The sequence below is a fragment of the Panthera uncia genome (genome assembly GCF_023721935.1).
Source record: "Panthera uncia isolate 11264 chromosome B3 unlocalized genomic scaffold, Puncia_PCG_1.0 HiC_scaffold_1, whole genome shotgun sequence".
In the NCBI taxonomy this organism is placed as follows: Eukaryota; Metazoa; Chordata; class Mammalia; order Carnivora; family Felidae; genus Panthera; species Panthera uncia.
The window spans coordinates 50,778,465-50,804,444 of NW_026057582.1; positions in this window are offsets into that span (position 1 = coordinate 50,778,465).

Sequence of the window (25,980 nt, forward strand, 5' to 3'; positions counted from 1 at the left end):
TTGTGTAAAATTTCCCCTGTCAAACTTCTGTCCTCCAGACTGTTGGTCAAAGGTGTCATTGTGGAAGCAAATTCTTGGAGCAAGCAAGGAAAATATTAGAATTTCCATAAGTGCTTATCTTCATCATTCTCCTATTTATATATATTATGTACATAATATATAATGATAATTTAAATGGTATATAATGAAAAGTATGTATTGAAGGGGTTTAAATTCATTAGCTTATTTGATGTTTAGAATAGCCTTGTGAGACAACATACATATTATGCCCAGATAGTACCTAATTTGTCCAGAGTAGAGGAGCTGAGATTCAAACCCAGGTTGTCTGACTCCACATTCTATGCTCTCAACCAGTATACCATGCCACTTTTCCAAAGTCTTCCCTAAGAGTAATTTATACATGAATGAATTCATATATGTTAGTGAATAATATTCATTGATAGGGCTGTACAAGTGAATCATTCTATAAATCTCAAACTGTTCCTTCTGACTTGGGAGGTTTTTTTCACATGTCTTTGAATATACTGTGTTCTGATCTGCTTCTTGTGTGCTGGTTTTGTAATTGAAACGTCCGTGGGCAGTTATAGCTTACTGTTTATACCCATCCCCATGTGCGTCCATGTTCTTGAATTGATTTCCTGGCATCACCTTTAATAATATTCAGGTCATTCTGGCAACACTTACTGTCACAGATTTAATGAATGTTTCTTTCTTCGTAACTAATTCAAAGACCAGAGAACTCTCTACTCAGCTTGTTTAATGTGCAAAATAATTCTCTGTAAGAGTGTGCGGTATAGCACTTTCCTCATGAGTTTCTGGTTTAGTTTACTCTCATTTGTCTCCATCACAGAGGTAGGCTCAGAAGGCAAGGAGGCATCCTTCAAGGAGAGAGGTTAGTTTCTTTCATCTGAACATGGCAAGCACCCAGATGCTTGAACATATGCAACAGACCAAGAGTAATTCAGAAAATAACATCGAGTGTAAGGGGGGAAAAACCTCTTTTTTGAAGTGAGATTCTTTCTAAAGGTATTTTTGCTACTGTACTTGGCAACTTGTTAATAAAAATATTACTTGGGCTATTTTAGTTCCTCTCCATACTTATGTGATGTAGCACTGTGACTTAGGCCATCTGTTTTAACATCTTATGTCATTCTTTGCTGCTTTTAGCAGATGACTCTTTCAAACAACAGTTCATGAAGCTTGATCCTCTCTTCCTTACTGCATCACACCTTTTTTTCTTTGTTAAAATCTTCTGGATATCCCCAAGGTGACTCTGTAAGACATACTTGACCATGTGTGTTGAGATTAAAACAGGAAATAGTTAATAAGATGGAGACCACGTGGTTGTAAAACATTTTGGCTAACTAGCAATTTTTACATTCCAATTTGATGTTTTTTGCTTCATTTTATTTAAATCCTGAACTTAGAATTTTAATGAGCCTGAGGAATATCGTAGGCAGAAGGCATCAATAATATGCTACAAATTTCGAGAGTGGCTGATTAATATGTCCTTTTAACTATGTTTCTCCAAACCCTCTTAAGCCTGCATGCTTTCACTGTCATTGCTATGTGATATGACATTAAAGTAATTTGCTTTTGCTTAACTTTTATGCCATTCTTGTCCATATTATTAACTCAGTGGGCTGGGATGCTAATAACTTTAAATAGCCCATTGGTTGTCATGGCAACTGATATTAAAGTTAAATATAAGTCTGTCTCTTAGATTTCACATTTAAACCATTGCTGGAATTTGCATTCTTTAGGAACTCTATGGACTGACCATAGGACTTTATACAAAGGGGACCTTGAAAATGTAGGTTTGAATTAGGATTTGATTCAGTGACATCTGTTTTCAGCTCTCAGCTTATGCTTTGTTCAGATTCAGCCCAGTTCCATCAGATATGTGTTCAGAGAACCCTAAGAAGGATGCTCATGTAAATATTACAGGGGTTATCTAACCAAAAGTTGTACTTTTCTATATTGTTGCTATTAATTGTGGGTATTTTACATGCTGGTTTTTGTCTTTTACTTACCTGTGGGATGATTTCTATAAAGTTGCCAAATTGTTTTTAAAATTACACTCTGAGTAGAGAGAAGATAGAGGACACATCCAAGGAAGCCTTGTAGAGATGACTCCCGGATACAACCTATGCTCTGTCTTGAATGACTCGTGTCCCTCTTATCCAGGGGTTTAGTAAAGATTTCTCCTCCGGTTTAAAGCCTGACTGTCCTCTTTCACTTGTCTTGTGTCACTCTTTTTCCAAAAATATGTGCACAGCATTGAGCACACAAGATTTCATTATAGTTCTAGGCAATCTCTGAGGGAAAGCTGACTAGATATTAATTTATGTTGCATTAATTTAAATAACCCATTGCTCTCATCCAGACTGTGTAATCTTTCTTTCCAGGTAGTTCAGCTTTCCACAAAGCATTATATTTTAGGCTATGCTATCCTTTTTTTCCCCCTGAAATTAGCATTTTTTTTTCTACCTAGCACCAGTTTGAGGCTGAATGAATTTTCTCCCTTGATCTCTGGAGATGCAGAGTTATTTTCTGTCTAGGCTCCCACCCCCAGCTTCCAGAAGAAAGAACACTCTGTTATCAGCAGCAGCTTATCTGTTGAATATGTATGAAACATCCTAGATGTTGGACAGTCTTGTCAGTCTGTTATATAATAATTTGGTAGTGACATTGAGTCTTCTCCCTTCCCCCATATTTCTTGAACTAGCCCCTTTTTTGTTCTGAATATGCAATATCCTGTTCTGCCCTTGGTTCCCTGTCTTCTCTCTCAGCTTCCTTATTTGCCAGACTTCACTTTCCAATGATAGCAAGGTCTTATTTTCTAAAACCACAGTTTTTAATCAAAGTTCCCATTTTACTCACACACACACACACACACACACACACACACACACACACTTTTTTTCCCCATGCCTTTCAGTAGAAGCATCTAGCATAGTGTTAAACATGTATCAATAGAATATTAATTCTGTGGGCTGTCCAATAATGTTACAAGGGAAAGGGTTCTATGTTCAGATATGATTTAGAAAGGCAGAATTAAACAAGGCAGCCAGGTTTCCTCACCAGAGAACAATAAATATTATGAATCTCTTAAGAGAATAACAAAAGCGTTTCTGAAACATGCCTATCTCATAAACATTTTAGGACCCTCATTTGTGAGATTTCAGTTTTTTCTTTCTCCCTTTCTTTCTTTTGCCCTTCCTTCTTTCCTCCCTCCCTTCCTTCCTTCTTCCTTTCTTATCTATTTTTTTTTTCCACAGCAATCATCAAACAAGGGTCTGTGAGTAAAGGAAATAGTCTTAAGGGAATCAATCTTAATATTTTCAACTTCCCTAAAATGGATATACTTGAGACAAGACTGGAGGGATTTGAGGTCTCCCCTCCACTTTCCATGATAATCACTCTTACCCTTTATACAAAAGAAGAAAACAGCACAACAACACCAATATTTAAATTTCACAGCCTTAATCTTTTAAGTGCCTTACCTCAGGGTCAAAAAAATTCCAAGGGTCTCCCCTGCACTTTCCATGATAATCACTCTCACCCTTTATACAAAAGAAGAAAACAGCACAACACCAATATTTAAATTTCACAGCCTTAATCTTTTAAGTGCCTTACCTCAGGGTCAAAAAAATTCCAAGGCACCAAACAAATAGAAATTAGTCTTGGAGTAGAAAGGATGAATGATTTATGTTTGGGTAGCAGATTCTTTCACAACTAAGATAGTTTTCAGTTCTTTTTGCTTTAACAAAATTGGAGATGGGCTTAATGAAATGGTCAGCAGACAAGTTACTGGAAATAATTTTCAGTGATGTAGTGTGGCACTATATATTATTTTTCCCAAAGCTAGAATTTCAAAGAATTAAAATTCTTATATTCATATTTATATGAGCATGTTTCTCCGATTTTAATTAGGAGAATGAAAAATAGAAATAAGAGTGATGTGAAACCCTTCACTTCATTTTAGCAATAAGTGATGATCATTTGGTATACATGAATTAATTTAGGGGGGAAAGTAGCCTTATTCATTTAAGAGATGCATTTTCAATAAATAACTTCAAAAAATGTAACATATTTATATTGTTAGATCAGTTATGTACTAATATAATTTTAGTGATGACTCAAATAACTTTAATCTCAACCCCAAAAATATACTCCATTTCTCCCAAAGGTAATATGAAACATTAATTAGTAAATGACTTTCAAGCATATAAACATATTACCTCAAGATAAAATTCTCTGGAGAAAAGTGGAGTGACACATGATTTAAGGAGAACGAGAAATGATATAAAATGTCTGATTATTATGAAGACCATGTTTTCATATTTTAATACATGATATTGATCATCAAATGGTTGTATATTCCATGGATCCATTTTTTGTTTCAATAAGTCACAGCCTTTTATTAAGCAAAAAAGATCTTACAAAACTTTTTTCATCTCATCTGGAAGATAGATCTTGCTAAATGTATAATATCAAAAACGTTATTGTTAAAAGCAGTTGCTAGAAAAGGGAAATTAGTGAAAATATAAATGTTCTCTTTTAGTTATGGGTGAATTTATTTAATCTCAAAGTCAGAACTAGCTTTAATTTGGCAGATTTTAACTTTGGGGGGAAGGTCCAATGTGTACTTAATTTTTTTTTCTGTTTTTCTTTTTTATGTTAAAAAGTTTGAAATTAATATATAACTCACATGCCATAAAATTCACCCTTTTAACATGTAGCAATTCAGGGGTTTTAATATCTTCACAATACATGAATCCCTTGAATTGAATGGTATATTCATTTTATTTTCAAATCTCAATAGTTACAATGCATCTTTGCAACTAAATGTATGAGAATAATGTTAGAAGTTAACCTGAAAATATGTGAGGGGTAACTGGATTTTAAAGTCTTTTAGGAGTTATGTGGACAAAACATGTTTGAAGGCCACAATTCTACTTCACATTCTTTAGGAAGCATTGATCGAAGACTCCAGGTTCTTGTTCTGGCTCTTAGGTTTCCATGTCCTGCCCCTGTTTTCAGGCTAATTGTCTGTTTCTTGGTAGAGCTCCTGAAGAACTATATAAGGGATTCATTATACAGTTTACATAACAGGTAATGGATTTAAGTTCAACCATTACAAAAATTGTATTGAGCAACCCTTTGTACCAGGCACGGTTCCAGGCACTGGACAAACCAGCAGTGAATGAAATTACACAAATCCCTGTTCTTACAAATGCATCGATAAGAGGACACAGACAATGGACAAATATATAAGTAAAATATAAGAGCAGAAGTTATGGAGAGCTGGAAAAAGTCTATTTCAATTTGCAATAAAATGTTTAGGGGAAGCCTCAGTAAAAAGCTGATATTTGAGCAAATACTTGAAGGGGGTATCGGGATATGGCAAAACATTTTTGGAAGAGGACCCAGCAAGGACAGCATCCCTGAGATGATATCACACCAGTTGTTAATGAGGAAAAGGTCAGAGTGGCTGGACTGGTGTGAGCTATAAGAGCAGAAGAGATGAGATCTGAGAGACAAGCAGGGCAAAAGCTCAGGGTCGTGTTGGCTGTTGAAAGGACGTTGCTTTTTATTCTCAGCTCAGAAGTTATTTGGAGTGTTTTCAGCAGAGGAGGGTACATGCTACAAGCCGCAGCCAAATAGTGTAAGTTATAACTAAATTTATTTTAAATCTGGGTTTTCTTAACCTGACACTATCCCTAAACAGGTCCTTTTCTCTCTCTGTCTGTACTTTTCTACCCCACTCCTATCTCCTTATTCTTCTATTTGTTCCCCCACCCTTCCTCTTCTCTTTTTTTCACAGCTCTATCAATATGTCACTAAATGATTTTTTAATTTGTTACATTTAATAAAAATTTTTGGCATTTTCTCCCAAATTAAACAGCCAATAACTTTGAACCCAATCAAATATAATAGAGAAAGAAAATAATCTATTTAAAATCACAATTATGGGGACACCTGGCTGGCTCAGTCGGTTAAGTGTCTCACTCTTGATTTCAGTTTAAGTTGTGATCTAATGGTTCCTGGGATTGCGCCCCTGCGTGGACTCTACACTGAGCATGGAACTTGCTTGGGATTCTGTCTCCCCCTCTCTCCCTCCACTCGCACTCACACGCACTTGTGTGCTCTCTGTCTCTCTCTCTGTCTCTCTGTCTCTCTGTCTCTCTCTCTCTCTCTCTCTCTCTCTGAAATAAATAAATAATAGAAAAACAAAATCACAATTAAGTAGAATCACTTCTTCCTTTAATGGAGTGTCAGAATTTCCTTCTAGAGAAATGATCTTTATGTGGCGTAACATCTTTAAGTGTGTAAGGTGAGCTCTTGAATGCCTGGTTTGGTTGGAAGAAAGAAGCAAATAGGTTAACTGTTCTACCAGAGAAATACACTGAGATTTGCTAGTAAGGGAAACTAGAGAAAAGGAGGAGGAGAGTCAGGTGGACAGAGGGAGAGAGAAAATAGAGAAGGGTCATTGAGCATTATGGGAGGGAGGGCACTGTTGGTAACTATTAGCTACTGATTAACTCTTGATTACAATGGAGGGAAAGTAGATGAAAGATTTTTGGAGGTATGAGGATTTAATATTTTATTTTCAGCTGTTTGCTTGTTAATTCTATGATGTCACCACTGTCTCTCTTCCCAGGTATTCTAAAATTCAGTAGTCTCCTACACATACTCTAGGTGAATCATTTTAACATCCAGTTAAAGGGAATATATAACAGGTTGGTATGGGGCATGGAGAAGAAAATAGCTGTGGGAATGAGATATAAGTGATATCAGGAGTTCAGAAATACCTACATTTTGAATTACAAAACCCAGAAAGCTAAAATAACCAAGCCTTGAATTTTTGGAAATCTGGAGGTGGACATCAAACTTCTCATTAAACATAGATGGTAGAGGGAGATGGCATGGTAAGGGTCAATTTAGTTTTATGTATAACTCTCAGTGGGCAGAATGACCTCAGCTAGCATCTGGACTACATGTACAATATAGTATTTGCTTCCAATAACATGTGCTCTCCAATCTCATTTACCAGACAAGAAGGATTAACATGAGTATGAGGCTCAGACACAAAGATAGTGTCCTGGGAACTTTATTTGTGTTAGAACTGCATTGAATGAAGCCAAGAAATGTGATTAATAAGAGATGGTATAACTAGCAGATGCCAAGACGAAAGCTATGCAACTATGAAAATGAATCACTATTTTTAAGTAACAAGGAAAAGATGAAAAATGACATCTCATCCTGTGACAATTGGAGACATCACCCAAAAGTGAGCATTAAAAAAAAAAAAAAAAAAAGAGGAGAACGGGGATGGAGTATGGGAAAAATTCCTGGAGGAGAATGTAGTGAATATATGCTTTGAGAAGTTCCTGTAGATGATTCAGGTATAGGTCAGATGCCTGGACCTACGCCAGTAGATACACTCAATAAATATACAAAGCCGCTCGTGTTAGCCCCTTGCTTTAATGCACCTGTTGAGCCCCCTCCCCGTGGACACATGCTCTGGCCTTTGCTGACAGCTCTTCCTCCATCTCTCATGACTGTGTGTACTGTGCGCTCCAGTCAAACACACTGCTAGGCTTTTCTGTTGACAGGTGGTTTTCCTTCACACTGCCATATTTTGGCTAGGATTTACGATGTATTCTTTGGTAGTCTATAATATCTTTAGTACTTTAGGTGTTTCCACATTTGAAATCTTTGGATGTTTTAATAATTTGGAAACTTCAATAGCATCAATAATTTAATAATTTGGAAGGGTCACTATTTGAGTTAAACCTTTGATCCATGTCTTATTAGCTGAAGACTTATATCAAGTTACTCAATCTCTATAAAAATCTGTCAGTTTGCCTATCTGTTGCCCACCCTGAAAATTCAGTTCTATATAGTGTTGAAATAATTAAATGAGGTAATACATTTGAGATCAGCTAGCACAGTGCTGAGAAAACAGTGCTTATTAAATAAATGTTTATTTTCTTATACGTGCTTAAACTTGAACAGCCATTTTTCAGAGATGATGTACAAATGGCCAACAAGCATAGGAAAAAAGCCCTCATACCACTAATCATCAGAGAAAGTCAAACTACAATGAGATATCACCTCACGCCTATCAGAATGGCTAAAATGAATAACTCAGGAAACAACAGATGTTGGTGAGGTTGTGGAGAAAGGGGATCCCTCTTATACTCTTGGTGGGAAGGCAAACCAGTGCAGCCACTCTGAAAAACAGTATGGAGGTTCCTCAAAAAGTTAAAAATATAAGTACCCTACAGTCCAGCAATTACACTATTAGGTATTTACCGAAAGTACACAAAAATACTGATTCGGAGGGACACATGCACCCCGATGTTTATAGCAGCATTATAAGCAATAACCAAACTATGGATAGAGCCCAAATGTCCATTGAGTGATGAACTGATAAAGAGGATGTATATATGTGTACAATGGAATATTACTCAGCCATTAAAAAGAATGAAATCTTGCCATTTGCAACATTGTGGACGGAGCTAGTGGACAACATTGTGGACTTAAGGCTAAGTGAAATAAGTCAGTCAGAGAAAGACAGATACCATATGATTTTATTCATATGTGAAAATTAAGAAACAAATGAACAAAGGGGAATAAAAAAGGAAAGATGCAAACCATAAAATAGGCTCTTAACTATAGAAAACAAACTGAAAGTTGCAGGAGGGGAGTTGGGCAGGGGGATGGGTTAAATGTCTGATGGGTATTAAGGAGGGCACTGGTTGGGATGGGCACTAGGTGTTTTAAGTGATGAATCACTCAGTTGTACACCTGAAACTAGTATAACACTGTATGCTAACTAATTGGACTTTAAATAAGAACTTGAAGCTACAAAAACAAAACAAACGTCCATATATCCATTAGGACGACTGCTATCTAAAAAACAGAAAATAACAGGAATTTGCGTGGATGTGGAGAAATTGGAACCCTTATGCACTGTTGATGGGAACGTAAAATGACGCAACCTCTATGGAAAACAGTTTGGAGAGTTAATCAAAAATTAAAAATCTCATTTCTGTGTGTGTATTCATAACAATGAAAACAGGATCTCAAAGAGGATTTTGCACACCCATGTTCATAGCTGCAGTATTCACCATAGCCAAGAAGTGGAGGAACCCAAGTGTCCAGGAACAGATGAATGGATAAACAAAATGTGGTACATAGAGTGGAATACTATTCATCCCTATAAAGCAAAGAAAAGCTCACCATATCCTACAACATGAATGAAATTGCAGGACATGATGCTAAGTGAAATAAGCCAGTCACATAAAGGTGAATACTATATGATTCCACTTATATGAGTAATCAAAATCCTAGAAACACAAAATAGAACAAATTTGCCAGGGGCTAGGAAGAGGAATGAATGGGGAGTTGTTGTTTAATGGGTAGGTAGCTTCCGTTTTGCAAGATGAAAATGTTCTGGAGATTGGTTGCACAGCAATGTGATCTTGCTTACCACCATTGAACTGTACAATTAAACATGTTTAAGAGGATTTAAAAAAAAATAAAAGGTCACCGAAGAAACAATTGTTTTTTTTTTTCTTTTATTGAGACTTCACTGTTACTTTGTCCTTTTCCTAATCCCTTTGAGAATTCCTTCCAGTCTTGATTAGCAATTGTCTAATAAAGACCTGCTGTCTTTCTCACAAGAATGTATGCTCCTTGAAGACAGAATCAAAGTCCTGTTTCCCCCTGCATGTGCACAGTTTGCAAATGAGTGACCTGTAACAGATGCCTAACATATCCTGATGATTATGTGAATGAGTAAAGAAGAAAATCATCAGCCATTTGCTATATCGGCCATCAATTCAACCCAGCTTAAAAAAAAAAAAAAAGAGGTAAATCGGGAACAAAACACAACCCAGTGAAACTGCTTCAAGGTTCTGAGACATCATGTTCCTTGGACAGCAGGCCAAACAGTGCCAGTATGAGTGTACTTTTCATTCATTGTTTTGTAAATAGGAGAGACTTTAACGTTGATTTTCATGAGTGTTACTCACAGGTGGCTGAGCTCAAGTAGCAAGTTATTTTCTCAATTTCATAAAATAAAGAAAAGCTGTCAAGGAAGTATTGACTGGGATATTGTCCATATGTTAGAATTTTTCCTATTTCAGGCATTTGTTTTTCATAAGATATTCCTATTAGAAAGTGGTCTATTTTCTTGAAAATTGCAATATGTAACATGTCACACATAAATATTATTTTCTTCTTTTATTAAGACATCACCCTCACCTTGTCCTTCTTATCACCCTTTTGGTAACTGTTGCTGTATTCTAACATACAGATAAGTTTAGCATCTTGATAGACATCAAGCTTTGGATTAAAGTTGTCACTTCCAAACTGTGCTCCTGTTAACAGTCAAGGTTTATCACCAAAATGGAATAATGCTGTTGTGTCTCAATATGCCCCCAAAACACAATGTTAACAGGTTAATTTTTCTTAATTCTACACATTTCTTCCATAAATAATTTTAAACCTTTACTGCCTATCACTGGCTCACTCGATTAGGAAAACATGAATAGCTATCCCAAAATAATACAAATGTGCGAGATTATGGTTAAATATTTTCCTTGTCGCTTTTTGTAACAAGACCTGTGCATGTATGCTGTCATTGCATTTTATGTGAAAACACTGATGTCTTCCACATCTAAATATATCACAATCTTTTCTGTTCTGAAAGTGGTCTGCCTGAATAAGTTTGAAAATGTATTTATTGTAAGAATATCTTATTTTTAACAGTGTTTCTCTACTTCATGAGATTCTTATATTTAGGATTATAGATTGTCTAATCTTTCTCTTTTCTTTTCATCAATGCAAGCTCCCTTCTCCTCCTTCTTTTTCTGTGTAAAAGGGCCTGAACAAGTTAAAACTGATACCTTTATAGATCTGGATTGAGAAAGGGGGTCATGTGGGTCATGGAGATGGAGAAAGTAGATAGAATGACTGGGGTGAAGGAAAGGCAGTGCTGAGGGGTGGCTCTGGAGGGCTATACTCACTTCCCCTATTTCCAATAGCCCCTTCCCTTCCAACCACCATAAATTAAAATGATTAATAGTAACAATAATAGAAGTCTATAACAAGAGAAATCACCCTGTTATGAGTCAGGTATTACTATTTTTCCTGTTTTCTAGATGAAACTAACTCAAAGAAATGTTAAAGTACTTGTTTGGGGTCCTGTACTAACAAATGGAAATGACTGAAATTAAACCCAGGTAGCCTTTTTTTTATATTGATTGTTTGCCTGAAGTTGTGTGTGTGTGTGTGTGTGTGTGTGTGTGTGTGTTTTAAGTAAGTAAATATTATTTTGTCTTGAGTGATACTGCTTTATTTCCAAACATCTTCACACTAGTTTCTATGCAAATGCGGAAGTCTGAATGCATCACTGAGCACCTAAATATCTTGGTGTGCTTTGTGTGAAAACAATAAACAAATAATGTTTACTTATAGTCGCCATGTTTTTACTGACAGAAAATTACAGTGTGAGATTGACATGATGTTTTATTATCTTCAGAATAACAACGCTGAGGTATGGCATATATGCTTCAGGGCTAGTGAGTCATAGTAGATAAAGCTCCGTATTCCTCTCATTCATGTAATCAGTATTATTGAATGGCTACAATGTAAGGAGAGGGAATCTCACAGTGCAAAAGACAGAAGCTTACACTGTAGTACAGGAGGCAATGGATAATGAACACATAAAATGGATGAAGAGTTGTCATGGCTGTAAGTGGGAGGGAGTGAAGGATGAGGAAATGAGGTAGAGAGGGGTGGGTAGGGACCGTGGTACTATTCCAACTGGGATGGTCAAAGGAGACTTCCAGAGATAGTGATACCTTGCTGAGACCTAAATGATGAGAAATTGCTGAGCCCTGTGAAGATCTTGGTGGCAAGAGGTTGAAGGGAAACTTTTCAGATAGATGAGCAAGTAGGCAGAATGGCCCCCTGGCAGGGACCAGCATGAACAATTCTAAGAACAGAAAAGTAGATATATATATATATGAAAACAAAAGGTGCTATTAGCACTTTAAAGGTCCACAACAGGTAGGAGTAATGGGAAGAGAGTACTTAATATATCTTGATATGTGTTTAAATGTTATTTTTCTTTCTTGTTGTGTGAAGAATGGAGCATAGGAGAAGAAAGAAAGCAACACCATCTGTTAACAGGCAATTGATACATTTCAGATGAGGTAATAGTGGCAGCCTAGATTGTGGGGATATCATCTGAGATGTTACAAAATGGTGAGATTGGGATATGTTTTGGAGGTTGAATGAGCAGGGATTGCTGAGAGGTTCAAGAAAATCATCAAAAAATGACTCCTATGATTTTGTAATTTAACTGGATATTTGGGCCATTAAATAAAATAGCCAGCAAGGTTGGGCACTTTTTGGAAGATCTTAGTTTTCAGCTCAGCCATTACTACTTAGTTTACTGTAACCTAGAAAAGGTCATTTAACCTTTTTCTTTCTCCCAACGTAGGGCTTGAACTCACAACTCCTAGATGAAGAGTTGCATGCTAATTTATTGCAATATTAGTTTCCCTAAGTACAAAGTGAGGGAACTCCTAGTACACAGAATTGTAATAATGATGAAATGAGCTAATATTTATGAAAATACTTAGTACAGTTTGAAGCATATACTTGGTACTCAATAATATTAGTTTCCCTAAGTGCAAAGAGAGGGAACTCCTAGTACACAAGATTGTATTAATGGTGAAATGAGCTAATATTTATGAAAATACTTAGGACAGTTTGAAGCATATACTTGGTGCTCAATAAATTTTAATGTACATGCAGCCCTCTCCATGTGCTACACATTAAATGTTAAGATTTGATTACCATTAATATTGTTATTGTTGCTGTTACTATCTTGTATTGCATAGCAAGGCAATGATACACTGCACAGTGGCCACCCAATAAGCATCTTAATCAACATTCATTATCATTATTAATCAACAGATAAATTAAAAGAATATAATAAAAATGATCAAAATATTTGAAAATTATAATATGAAGGAACTAATTTACTTTCTGTGCATTCTTTTGGGTTGAGAGCCTGATCAAAAAATTTATTATATCTACCTCAGGCCAATCAGAGAACTCTTGTTGAAGATATAAATCCTTTTTGATCCTGATGGTCATGCATGAATATCTTACCAGTGATCCTCAAAATAATTTATAATCTTATCAATGGAGTAAAACACTGAGGTTTTATTTATTTTTTATTTATTTATTTTGAAAGAGAGAGAGAATGCACGGGAGGGGCAGAGAGAGAGAGAGGGAGAGAGAGAGAGAATCCCAAGAAGGTTCTGCACCATCAGTGCAGAGCCCAATGCAGGGCTCAAACCCATGAAATGCAAGATCATGACCTGAGCTGAAATCAAGAGTTGGACACTTAACCGACTAAGCCACCCAGGCACCTGACTTTGAGGTTTTAATTATTCATCCATCTGGGCATTAAAGCAAAATCAGAAATATTGGCCCTGTCCATAGATTTCTCTGTTTACTTTCTGGTAGAGGTGGTTTGCTCTTTCTTGAGACATGGACCTTGCTATACCCAATCATTTTCCTTAAAGAATGTCAAGCAATCTGTTGGCTTATGTTAAATGTTGAAGGATATATATTAAATAATACAGGATCATATTTAGTTTGCAACAATAAATACGTGTATATTGGACCTTTGGCAGGGAATAAAATTGAACTCACAGCTCCTTGTCTCAAAAGCTGCTGGAGAAAACTCTTTTTAAAGCCGTTTTTAAGGACTTACTTGTCTTCAGTCAATGCAGTCATTCTCTGAAAAAAACATGTATTAAGCAGGTATTATGTGGAGACACTGTACTAAATGTTGATGATATAGTAGCAAGTAAGTTGGATGTGATTAGGACCCTCAAGGAACTTGGTACCAATCAGGGAATATAAAAATCAGACGATTGTTTGGAGATATTTCTACATGGGTCTCTCATATGTCTGTCTGCACGTATTAAAAGCAGAGGCACTGACCCCCTGACCCCTTTTTTCCAGACTATCTTTCCAAAGTTTTTAATACAGAAAACAGCCTTGAAAATTATAAATAGTGTCAGTCTGGAGCAGCAGGAATAAACTATTCAGTATAAAAATTCCTTAGGACAGGAAAATAATATAGATCAGGAGTTTCTCACCAAAACTTTCTGTGGCCCCTTGCTCACCATTTGGGTGAAATCTGGGGAAAATGTGATGTTTCTGCATCAGAACATATATGTGTGTCCAGTCCACAAGCCCTCAGAGAGGCCTCCTCACCACCGTCAGCCACTCTATCAACTGCCCTTTCACCAGGACTCCTAACAGGCCCCAGAAGCACTGGATAAACCAATGGGTAGCCTCTCTGTGCCCGCTAAATAACTGATGGCATTTCTCTCGACACAGAAAATAAAAAGCATTTCATTCTGAACTGAGGAAAAAAAATCTCGGTTCCCTAATCTGGACCTCCTTGAGGTGCCCTGTGGGAATAGAGACTTGGGGAACCAGAGCAAATGTGGACACCCTGATGGCTGCTAATGCCATAATAACAATATTGGGTAATGAATTTCTTTGTCTCTCACCCAAGAGTAAAAAAGTCTTTTGTCTCTCTTCCAGGAGGCTTTTGTCTTCTACTAGTAATTTTTTCCTTTTTTAATGTGGCAGGCTAGTTTAGCTTGTCTGCTTACAAATAGAGTAAAATCGTAGCACTTCACAGATTTTGATGGCCATTAAAAGTATTGAAGAGTTTGTGCTTACACAAGACAGCAGGAAGATCAACGTCCAGCAAAGGCACTATTGGGGGATACTGTTAAAGCTGAGACATCAAGGCTGGGGAGCCTAAGAATGATTCTACGGAAAGCGTCTTGCTCACAGTAGTAGTTCCAGACAGAAGGAAGAAGTTGTGGGGCAACATAGAGAGAAAGCTTGACATTAAAAAGGAGCATAAGAGGTTTATGACCTATCCCACACCATTTATTTTTCTCTTCTGTCTTACCTCTAATATTATTTTATCCTACAATATTGTTTTTTAACAGATCTTTTATGTATTCTTGTTGTTTATCATGGTATAACAAACCAGCCCCAAAACGTAGTGACTTAAAGTAATCATTTTGTTGTAGCTCATTATTTTATGGGTCATGGATTCTGTTAGGGCTCAGCTGTGTGATTCTTCTGTTTCTGTGCTTTTGATGAAAGTTGCTTGGGGGTATTTATTAACAGGCTGTTCTAGATGAGCTAGTAAGGCTTAATTCACTTGGGTGTTGCCTCATCAGAAATGGCTGAAAGGCTGAGCAGAACTGGGAGGGATAGCCACAGTCCTTACACATGGACTCTCTAGTGTAATGACGACAGGTGGCTGGCTGTACATCTTGCAAGGTGGCTCAGGGCTCCAAGAATGTGTATTTCAGAGGGCAAAGTGGAAGCTAAATTGCCTTTTATGATCTGCCCTAGGATGTGTCTTGGCATCACTTTTGCCCTTTTGTACTTATTCAAAGCAGTCACAAGTCTGCCCACATTCAAATGGTGAGGATGTAGATAGACCTCATCTTTCAATGGCAGGAGGGTCCAGGGACTCGTGACTATGTTGTAAAAGTGTCACATCTTAAATCCTAACTTTTTTTTTTACAATATACATATATATGTGTGTGGAAGGGTATGTTAATTGATTAAAAGCAGTTAAGTAGGAAATATAAATAAATAGTAAAATTTGAAAATACAGTGCCATCCACAATTCACCAGTAGAAGACCTGCTTCCAGAATCCTGCATGGCCTGCCCCATGTTATCTGAGATAGATTTTGACTATGCTGCTCCCTAAAAGCCCAAAGATTTGTTCTGGCCTCAGCAATAAAGTATTCAGGTGGAAGGTCCATGCTAGCTTTGCCTTCTTTGCCACATGCTAGGTAGAGATACATTGACTTGCTGTCTAATATAATATAAAGCATTGTATCATTGTGCAGTGATACATGTACAATGTATCATTTTGCTACAGATACAGTTAACAATGACTGAGACACTCCCCTTCCACCCCAGAATTTCGCTTCACAGTCCTGTATCTCTGACACATCTTCCGGAGGAGTTTAAAGACATTTCTTAGGCCCTTTGGATAGGACCATAACAGAGTGTGTGTGTTCTCTTACAGCTTTCACAGTGGGAAAGTCTGTTTCCCTTCCAGACAAGTGTCAGGTTATAGGTGAGCATCTTGCATTACCTTGTCTAGTTAGCAATTCTTCAGGAACAGGGTCTGCTACACAAAGGGAAATATAATGATAAGGTCTTTAAGGTTTTTTTGTTTTTTTTTTTAAATAAGTGAAGGTCTTACTCCTCAGCCCTTGAACTCATTCCTGGCCTACTTTTTACAGGAATATCTAAGTCTGTTTCTGACAGAAAAAGAGAGAGAGAGAGCGCCTGTGTTTAATCTGTGTCTTGTCTTAACAAACGCTGAAGAAAGTAGAGTGACCATAAGAATTTTGATAGAAAAGATTAATTGAAACATAAATTAAATTTTGAGTTTCAGACAACGGTGTTAACATCAAATACACTAATTTTTCTGAGATCTTGTAGCAGTGTTAATTGTAATTATTCTAACGGTGTTAGTTGAAATGATTTACTAGCAATTAGAGAAATAAAAACAAGATTTTTCCTTTAATTTGATAAGCCTGATATTGTGTTGCTTTTAAGCAAACTATTTGGTTTTCTAGCCACTAAGACTTATGACTATTCTGATGCTCGGGAATTATATATATATTTTTTTCTTTTTTTAGAAAAAGCAAAGCAAAACACAAAAATAAACAAAACCAAGACATTATAATTTTCCTGATGCCAACTGTTTGGCAATTTTAAGACTCTTTTTATTATCCTGAAACTATATAACTTCAACAAGACATTAGGGATTTATCATATATCTTTTTACATATAATGTTCTTTTGCCTGTGAATTGCATTCTCTCTGAATCATTTCCTTTTGGCTACTGTTAGTGATGATTTTCTGCAAATACACAGAACAAACTATCTTCTTTAGTTATTTTCCTAAACTTCTTATATATGATATTTTCTGTATGTCTTCTGTGAAACTTATGTAAGATATGGCAAGAGGTGTATTTTTTACCTGCGTTTTTATTGCTATTTTTCTATCTAGTGATTCTTATGTTTTTTTTTTAAGATGAATTCATCAGTTTGTTCTCTCCTACTCCTTACAGAATATTTAGTATTTCATGTATTCAGTCATACTTTCTCCTATTTAACAAATATGTATTGACTCTATCAATCTGACACTATACTAGGCACTACGGAATACACACACGTATTTAGTTCTACTCCCTCACTCCCCGAAGGGGTTCTACATCTGGCTTTTTTGCTTAAACGCTACCCTATTCCATCAGTCAAAGGTACACAGACTCAGAGCCTCTTGTCCTGCAAAGCTTTCATTTCCTTGTGACCAAGATGGCTGGGGTACCACAAACCATTTAAGATACTGCCTCAAGGATAGTCTCAATATTAGAAAGTAATTATAACAGAAAATACATCAACAACAACAAAATCTGCACTATGAGTCTGTGCTCTGTGGATTGCACACAATTACAATAATCTCTGTGAGGATTGCTCATGGGCATCAGAGAAGATGGGGAATCTTCTTGCTCCCCAAATCCAGGACTTGGCCCTGCCCTTTTCAGGAATTATACCATCAGGGATCCTCAGACTTCATTGATATTTTCAAGCGTGTGTATGTGTGTGTGTGTGTGTGTGTTTGTGTGTGTGTGTGTTTCCTTTATTTTTCTTCATCATCTGAGCCCAAAATTCACAAGTTTCTGATTCTTTTTATTTCTCTGGAAACCCTTCTGGACCTTGAAATTAAAAAATAAAATAGAATTAGAATAGAATAGAATAGAATAAAGGGAAAAGTTGTCCTGCTCGTGTCTCAGGTATTTTGCTTGCCACGTTACCAGGCTTCATTTCTGGGGAAAGTGCTGTTATTTTTAGGGCCAGAGATATTAAGTAGTTGCCTCATTTTGCAATTATGAGGGTGAACCTTAGGAGTCATCTAGCTCAACCTTCCTTACCTGTCAGCAACTCCTAACACTTGACTGTAGATAGGTATGTAGGACCTGTTCTAATGGTTGCAGGAAGGGAGCTTTGGAAATGGTGCCTTCTAGAGTATATTAAAATATGTGTCTCTTTATCTCCAGGTAGCCTTTGAATGCCTTTTTTTTTTCTTTTATCAGTGATGATGACGACATTAGAAATAGGTGTGAAGTGACTGGATCAGGATTTTGAGGAGGACTGATAAATTTGGGACCAGCTCTTAAGGGGACGAGCTGATCAATTACTGGAAGCAGAGACTGTCAAGCAATGCTTTGTACATAATTGGTGCTCAGTGTATATTTGTAAAATAAATGGGCAGAAAGGTGACATAAAATCAAATTGCCAATCGGCCTAGGCATCAAGTTCATGTTTGGAATGAGCTGTAGAGTGGAGTGTGTATGGCAGCATAGTATAGTGGGTGAGCTTGGAGAGCACTGGCCTCTGAGCCTGAGTGCCTCCAGTTAAGGCCCACCTCCCCTCGGTGGAGATCTATGTGACCTTGAACAAGATACTTGATCTCCCCTTACCTCGATTTTGGCATCTGTGAAACAGAGGTGATAGTGACAACTACTCCCTAGTGTTGTTCTGAGTATTAAATGAGTTAATATTTGTAAATCTCCTTAAAAACACTCTTTCATAGAGATAAAGCTATATAAGTGAGTGCCATTGTTATTTTCTTTAGGGAATTATTGCATATAAGGGAAGGATGTTATAATATTTGATGGAAATGTTGACTAGAAATGAGCTATTTTAATGTTTCATAGAAGTATTTTCTTTTATATTGGAAGTAAGGATAGATTTAAAATCCTATATATTTTCACAAAAAATACAACCCTTCAGTACCTACAGTTTTACAGCTTGTTTTTTTTTTTTCACTTAAAATATATCTTTGACATTTTTCCATGTCAGTACATATAAAATTTTCTGTACTTTCATAGTAGTTTAGAGTTAGGAAGGAACTTTGAAATAATTTATTTTACCCTTGTCTCTCAGGGATTGATTGTACTTCTAGAAAGAACTATAGTTTTTCAGATTTCTTATTGCAATATGCAGTTTGCAGTCCTATTCAGTGTGCCATTTGGTTATTTTGTTGTTGTTTAGGGTGACTCCCGGCCCCTCCCAAAGAAAAGAAAACAGCTATTGTTATTAATAATACTCTGAGTTCTTTGTAGGGGATAAAACCTAAGTCTGTGTAATCACCTGAAATACTGCACACAGAGCAGTGGCAGAAGTTAATGTGGAGTAACATAATCTTTTAAAACCCAGTTAAAAAATAATGGATTGAACACGTGCATTAAGACTGTTTTGTTATAAGGTTGTAAAAATGACAATCAGTGGGGAAGGAGATGTTAGGAAACAAGCCATTGGAATGTAAATAGCAGCTTGTCAGCAGAAAGGGGAAAATAGAGCTGAATTCTGAAACACCACTGTGTAAACAGAGAAGTGCGACTTATGTTATGACATCCCTCCTTTACACCATCAAACACTTGTTAACTCACAGCACCAGGTACTTGTGGAAGGTGGGGAGATGGCAAGGCTATAGAACTGGGAGAGGGGCTGAAAATCTGTGTGAAAAGCAAGGGGGCCCAGATCCTCTCTCCTTGACTCTGCATATTTGAGTGATCATTCCTTTCACCCTCTGACAGAAGACGAAGGTCTGATATTCTGGAAGGGGAAAAAGAGAGGATCCCTGCCTAGGTAAATGAGGGGGACACTAAATTAAAACAGGGTGAGTAAGTGACCATTGAGATGATAAAGTTGTGATATCCAGTACCCTGCCCTATCCTCCTGTCACCTCACGCCCAGGAGGCTGCAGACATGGTATATACATCCTCCATGTATGAAACTGGAAGATACTTTTCCCAGGAGTCTGGGGTAGGTAGGGAGAGAATCCTAAATATACTGACTGAAGTCCCCAAGCAAATGGCCCAGGAGATCATCATTTAATGAAGACTATAGTTAATAAATCCCACTTATGGGCATGGCATTTCCAATCAGCTTTTAAGTGTTCTGCTCTTAATATGAACAGACAACTGTGGATCACTACATATTTATGGAAGTCACCTGAGATGAAAAATGGAAGCAAAAGCAAAACAAAACAAAACAACCAAAAAAAATACCCCCCCAAAAAAACACAAACAAACAGAAAACCATGTGGAAAGACGCTACCAGAGAGTGAAGATACCCTCAAAATGTTTTGTTAGTAATCTTAGAGTGATAAAACCTATTATTGCATCCATGAAAACAGAATAGTTTACTATTAAAAAGAGTTATCAAACATAAATGAGTTCTTGGCAATTAAAGATCAGATAGTTGTGAGGGAAGTCTCAGTAGGAGATTGGAAAATTAAAGAAATCTGTCAGAAAGTAGGGCAGACGAAGAAATGGAAATTAGGAGACAAAAAAAAAATAGAGAATTTTTCCAAGAGGTCCATATTGTTTGAATAATATAAGTCTCAGGGAAAAAAAGTGAAGACAAAAATGATGAAGAAGTGATAATCAAAAAAATAAGAATCTTTCTAAGAACGTAAGTACAGAACACAGGAGAGAAGCCAGTTGAAGTTGGTTACAGGGAAGGAGTATCTGAGATGATAGCTGCTAAGCAGATTCAGAAAGCAGCCTGTCCAGATTGGAGACATAGAATCTCTGGGCAGGGATAGATTTCACAAGAAGAAGTGAATGCAATATTTAATGTATTTGTATATACTGAAACAGATAAGTGCTCTCCTGAGAGATGACAGTGAAATCATGATATCAATATTTTAAAAAGGGGGATAGGACAAAACAAAATCACAATAATTTACTTCAAGGAAGACCAGACATGGTGCAAGAAAGAAAATTTTTCATAGTATACTGTATGGTGGTGAACAGCATCACCCAGTCCTAATACTATAAATTCGGAGTAATGATTAAAACTGTGATAGAACTACATTTGAGAATATAGGGGGATAAGAAGTGTGTTATGTGTTTATGCATCTGTATGTCTTTGTGGGTGAAGCTGGGCAGAAGAGCTAAGTCCTCATATTCCATAATAGAAGGCCAATACAGAATGCTCCACACAGGAGAACATAGAAGAAACAATATGAATATTGTTATTCATATTTATGGAAGTAAATATAAAAATATACTGAAAGATTTGGAAGTTATTCCCTCTGGTAAGCAGGAAATGACCTTACACGACTTTGAATGGCATTTGTATAAAAACAAATATTATAAAAATCATTTGATGTTTATAATTTTGGTATGGCAAAAAAAAAGGGGGGGGGAAGTGGTTGGCTTTCTTTAAATTTATAGCACTTGCTGATTCCTTATAACTGGATTGTAAGAACCAAGTATGAGGAGGGCTCCTTCAAAAATTGTTTTCACTTAAAAAAAAGTCCTCATTTTCTGCTGTCCTATTCAGGAATGTAAAGAAAATTCCACAAGAAAGGATTTCAAGAATTCTGTATCATCTCCTTTCCCACTGTTTGTCCCAGAATTAATTTCTTTAGGAAGTGAAGGTGAAACTCAATATATTTTTATAATGCATTTGAGAAGTCCTGACATCAATGAGGTACTGGTCTACCTGTAAACCTAAGTTTAAATCTGAGACTGCCAATGATAAATCTCTATGTAAAATAGTGATTCACATCCTGCATTTGTCCTTTGTTGCCTATCCTCATCTTCTTGATGATGAGAAGACCACTTGTGCTTAGTCTGTTTTTATTATTACACAATATTATTTTTGAGAGACCAAGGGAACCAAAGACTGTTTGGGAAGTATATCAAAATATACAGAGACAGAGCCCACAAATTTTCATTGCCTTTTCATAGGATAGTGTTTTCTACACCTTTAATCAAAATATCATGTTTTTGAAGAATGCCAGTTGGTCTGTGTGCTACAAATTAGACAATACTTTTGCCACAAAGACTTGACTCTATTTTAGAGAAGCTTTGAAAATCAGTATTGGCATAGATGCAAGAATCAAATTCCAAGGATAGAAAGAAAATGATTTTAAATAATTATTGCAATTAGGGGCACCTGGGTGGCTCAGTCAGTTAAGCACCTAGTTCTTGATTTTGGCTCAGGTCATGATCTCATCATGAGATCCAGCCCTGCATCAGACTCTGCACTAACAACACAGAGCCTGCTTGGGATTCTCTCTCTCTGCCTCTCTACCCCCCCCCCCCCCCCCCGCCGACCCAACTCTCTCTGTCTCTCTCAAAATAAATAAATAAATATTAAAAAAAAGAATTATTACAATTATATTTGTAAAGATGTTATATAAGGTTTTTTATTCAACATTTATTGAGTATTATAATATATGTGGCCCAAAACTATGTTAGACACTGAAGACCAGAGACAGGTCTTTGAAGAACTAAGAAAGTCTAGTAGAAAAGATTGATACATAAATTCCAAGAATATAACATCAAATACATATTCTTATTTAATTCCAGGAGGTACGTGGTTTCTACTGAAAATACATTGCATTAGGACAAGTAGGAAAAATAGCAACTTTGAAATTAGTAAACTTGTATTATCTTCTCTACTTTAATCTGTTGAGTGTTTATTCCTTCATTAGACTAATTTATTATAATTCCACAGGTATTTTTTTATGAGTTTATTTATTTTGAAAGAGACAGATAGCGCTAGTGGGGGAGGGGCAGAGGGAGAGGGAGAGAGCGAGAGTCTCAAACAGGCTCTGTGCAATCAGTACAGAGTGCGACATGGGGCTTGAACTCAAGAAATGCTGAGATCATGACCTGAGCCAAAACCAAGAGTCAGATGCTTAACCAACTGAGCCACTTAGGGGCCCCTCCACATATAGTTTATGTGTCGGACAGTCTGCTAGCTGCTAAGGATAACATATAATTTTTTTTTAATTTTTAATGTTTATTTCTGAGACAGAGAGAGACAGAGCATGAGTGGGGCAGGGGCAGAGAAAGAGGGGGACACAGAATCCGAAGCAGGCTCCAGGCTCTGAGCTGTCAGCACAGAGCCCGACGCAGGGCTCAAACTCACAGACTGCGAGATCATGACCTGAGCCGAAGCCTGACGCTCAACCGACTAAGCCACCCAGGTGCCCCAGGATAACATGTAATAAAGGAGAAAATGAAGTTTCCTTCCTCAAAGGAAGAATCACAAGGGGGAAACAGATAACTAAAGAAGCAGAATGTTATCAGAGTGTGGTTAAGTGTGGTAAATGCCAATAGGGGTAAGTCATCAGGATGGGAATGGATTCTTTATGGACCTTATGGTTTAGAATTATAGAATTGTAAAGGTTATAGAATTAGTCTATAGAATTGTAGAATTATAAAGAGCTTCTGTGGTCATCTAATTTTTTACAGACTGGTAAAATGAAACCCAGAGGAAGCATAGGTACAGACAGAGGTAAAACAATCACATGCATGTTCATATACCACTGTGATGTGGTCCCCAGTTACCCGCTGGACTGGTTGGAATGTTTGGCTGCATGAGAGTTTAATATCCTCTATGCCTGGCAATATTTTATCAACCCATTCAGTAATTATCTAATTATTGAAAAACAACTGTAAATACGTGTGACACGGGATTATAGTTTGAATGAACAATTACTCTAAATGAAATATTAGCTATGGTAATAGATTATTAGATGAAAACGTGGGTTTTACTAAATGCCAGGAAAGCAGTGAAGATGCTAAAGTGAGCAAAAATATTCCTTACTCTTATTTTCCATACTGTTTCTCAGGTTTTTTGTTTGTTTGTTTTGTTTTGTTTTCACGATGGCCCTGTGAGTTGAATATAATTGTGTGTATTTTACTGGTGTGGAATGTGAACTTCTGGAAAAAAAAAAGTAACTTTCCTAGGATCACAAAGCAACAAAGAGATTTCAGTCTAGCATGTCACACTATTAGCAATGTTTTATTTTGTTTTGCTTGTTTGCCTGCTTAAAAAAATTTTGGTAGGTAAACATCAAACTTTGTTAATTTGGATACTATACATTGTGACTCCAATGGAAAAATCTTAGAATGTATGCTAGTGTTTTATGATACAATGAAATATTCTGGAAAGCAGGACAATTAGAGAAAAGGAGGCTGAAGGATGTAAGAGTTTGGGGAAGTCTGTATGTTTCCTCCCTGTAGGAATTCATAAAAATACTTTGGGCCACAAATAATTTGTAGGAAACCTAGTGTTTTGGTTCAAGGACTGATCAGGGTCTGATCTTCAGCAAAAGGAAACAGCCTTGCTGTTCACAAGCAACTAAGACCTGACCTTCTCCATCATTAACAAAAATTAATATTAAAAAATTCAGTTTTGTTTCCTTTTGACCTCAGCAGGAATGGACATTTTAATCAAGAAGATAAGATTTTTCTGGAGCTAGGTGGGAGTATCCCTGAAAAGATAGCCTGAGACACGGTGAAGATGTAATGTGTATGAAAAAGAGACATGGGAAGTAGAATGTGAACAATGGCTTCACTATTTTGCCTGTTGTAAGCCCAACAAATTTGGTTTTTGTTATAATTAGTTAACGCACTACTCCTTCCCCAAGCCATGAGAAGGTTCCTAACAGTCGAGTTACACCTGTTTTAAGGAAGCATTAAAGGATGCCATTTTTTAAATGCTTAACTTTGAACATCAAATGACTGAATGTACCCTGGATTGGGCATCCAGTCAGAAGGGTTAGGTAAATAGAATTTGAAAACCTTCAATGATTTCAGCAAATGTAGCTCAAATATAGCTAGGCCAAGCTTCCTCCAAAGAAGTCATTTTCCAAAATCATACACACGCACACACGCACACACTCACACACACCCCTCCCCCTTGTGTGCCTAAAATTACCTAAAATCAGCTGATTCAGTGAACGTTCTGAAGGAAGTATCTGATTAAAGCCGTTGGCAATAAAGTATGAATAATTCACAAATACCACCCTCCTTAGGGGCATTTGCTTCCTAGAGGTTTGGCTAAGCGCTCACTGATTGGTGGATCCTAAGCAAGAGCCCTTTAGCTGACGGCGCCCTGCCCTTTCTGGGTCATGTGTTTTTAGCTAAGACATCTCAGTTGTGTATGATCTGAAACATGTCCTACCTCCATAGCAATAATTGCTCATTCATTCCTGTCTGATTTGCACAATGTCTTTTCAAATATTTCTCTTCTTTTTCTCCACTGCCACACTATGCTCTTTCTCAATTTCAATTTGTACCTTCCTCCACATGGGTGTCCACAGAGACAAACACGTGTGATGGCTCTTTCCTTGACAATACCAATGCAGTGTCTTAACTCCTTCTAATTATCTAGTTACTCTTTATTATGGTGGTGGTTATTTTATTTTTTTTAAATTTTTTTTAATGTTTATTTATTTTTGAGACAGAGAGAGACACAGCATGAATGGGGGAGGGGCAGAGAGAGAGGGAAACAGAATCGGAAGCAGGCTCCAGGCTCTGAGCCATCAGCCCAGAGCCCGACGCGGGGCTTGAACCCGTGGACCGCGAGATCGTGACCTGAGCCGAAGTCGGACGCTTAACCGACTGAGCCACCCAGGCGCCCCTATGTGGTGGTTATTTTATTGAATGTTCACTAAACTGAACACGCTCCTATGACCTGATTTGAGAAACAGAACATTGTCAGCACAACATTCTTCCTCCTGAAAAAAAATGTTTCTTGTTGAGAATAGTGTCCATGCTTCCATATGTGCGGTGAGATCACTTTGTGTTTAGGCTGATATTTGAGTGACAAGGTTATAACAACTGTATGTGCTGAAGCTGTTTCAAGGACTGAAATATTTAGAAAAAAAGATTGCTGTTACACTTCACACAAAAAAATGTACACCATTAAAAAGGTGATATAAAATTTGTATATAAAACCCACGGTTTCAAAAAGTGAGGATGAAATAGCAATTGTGAA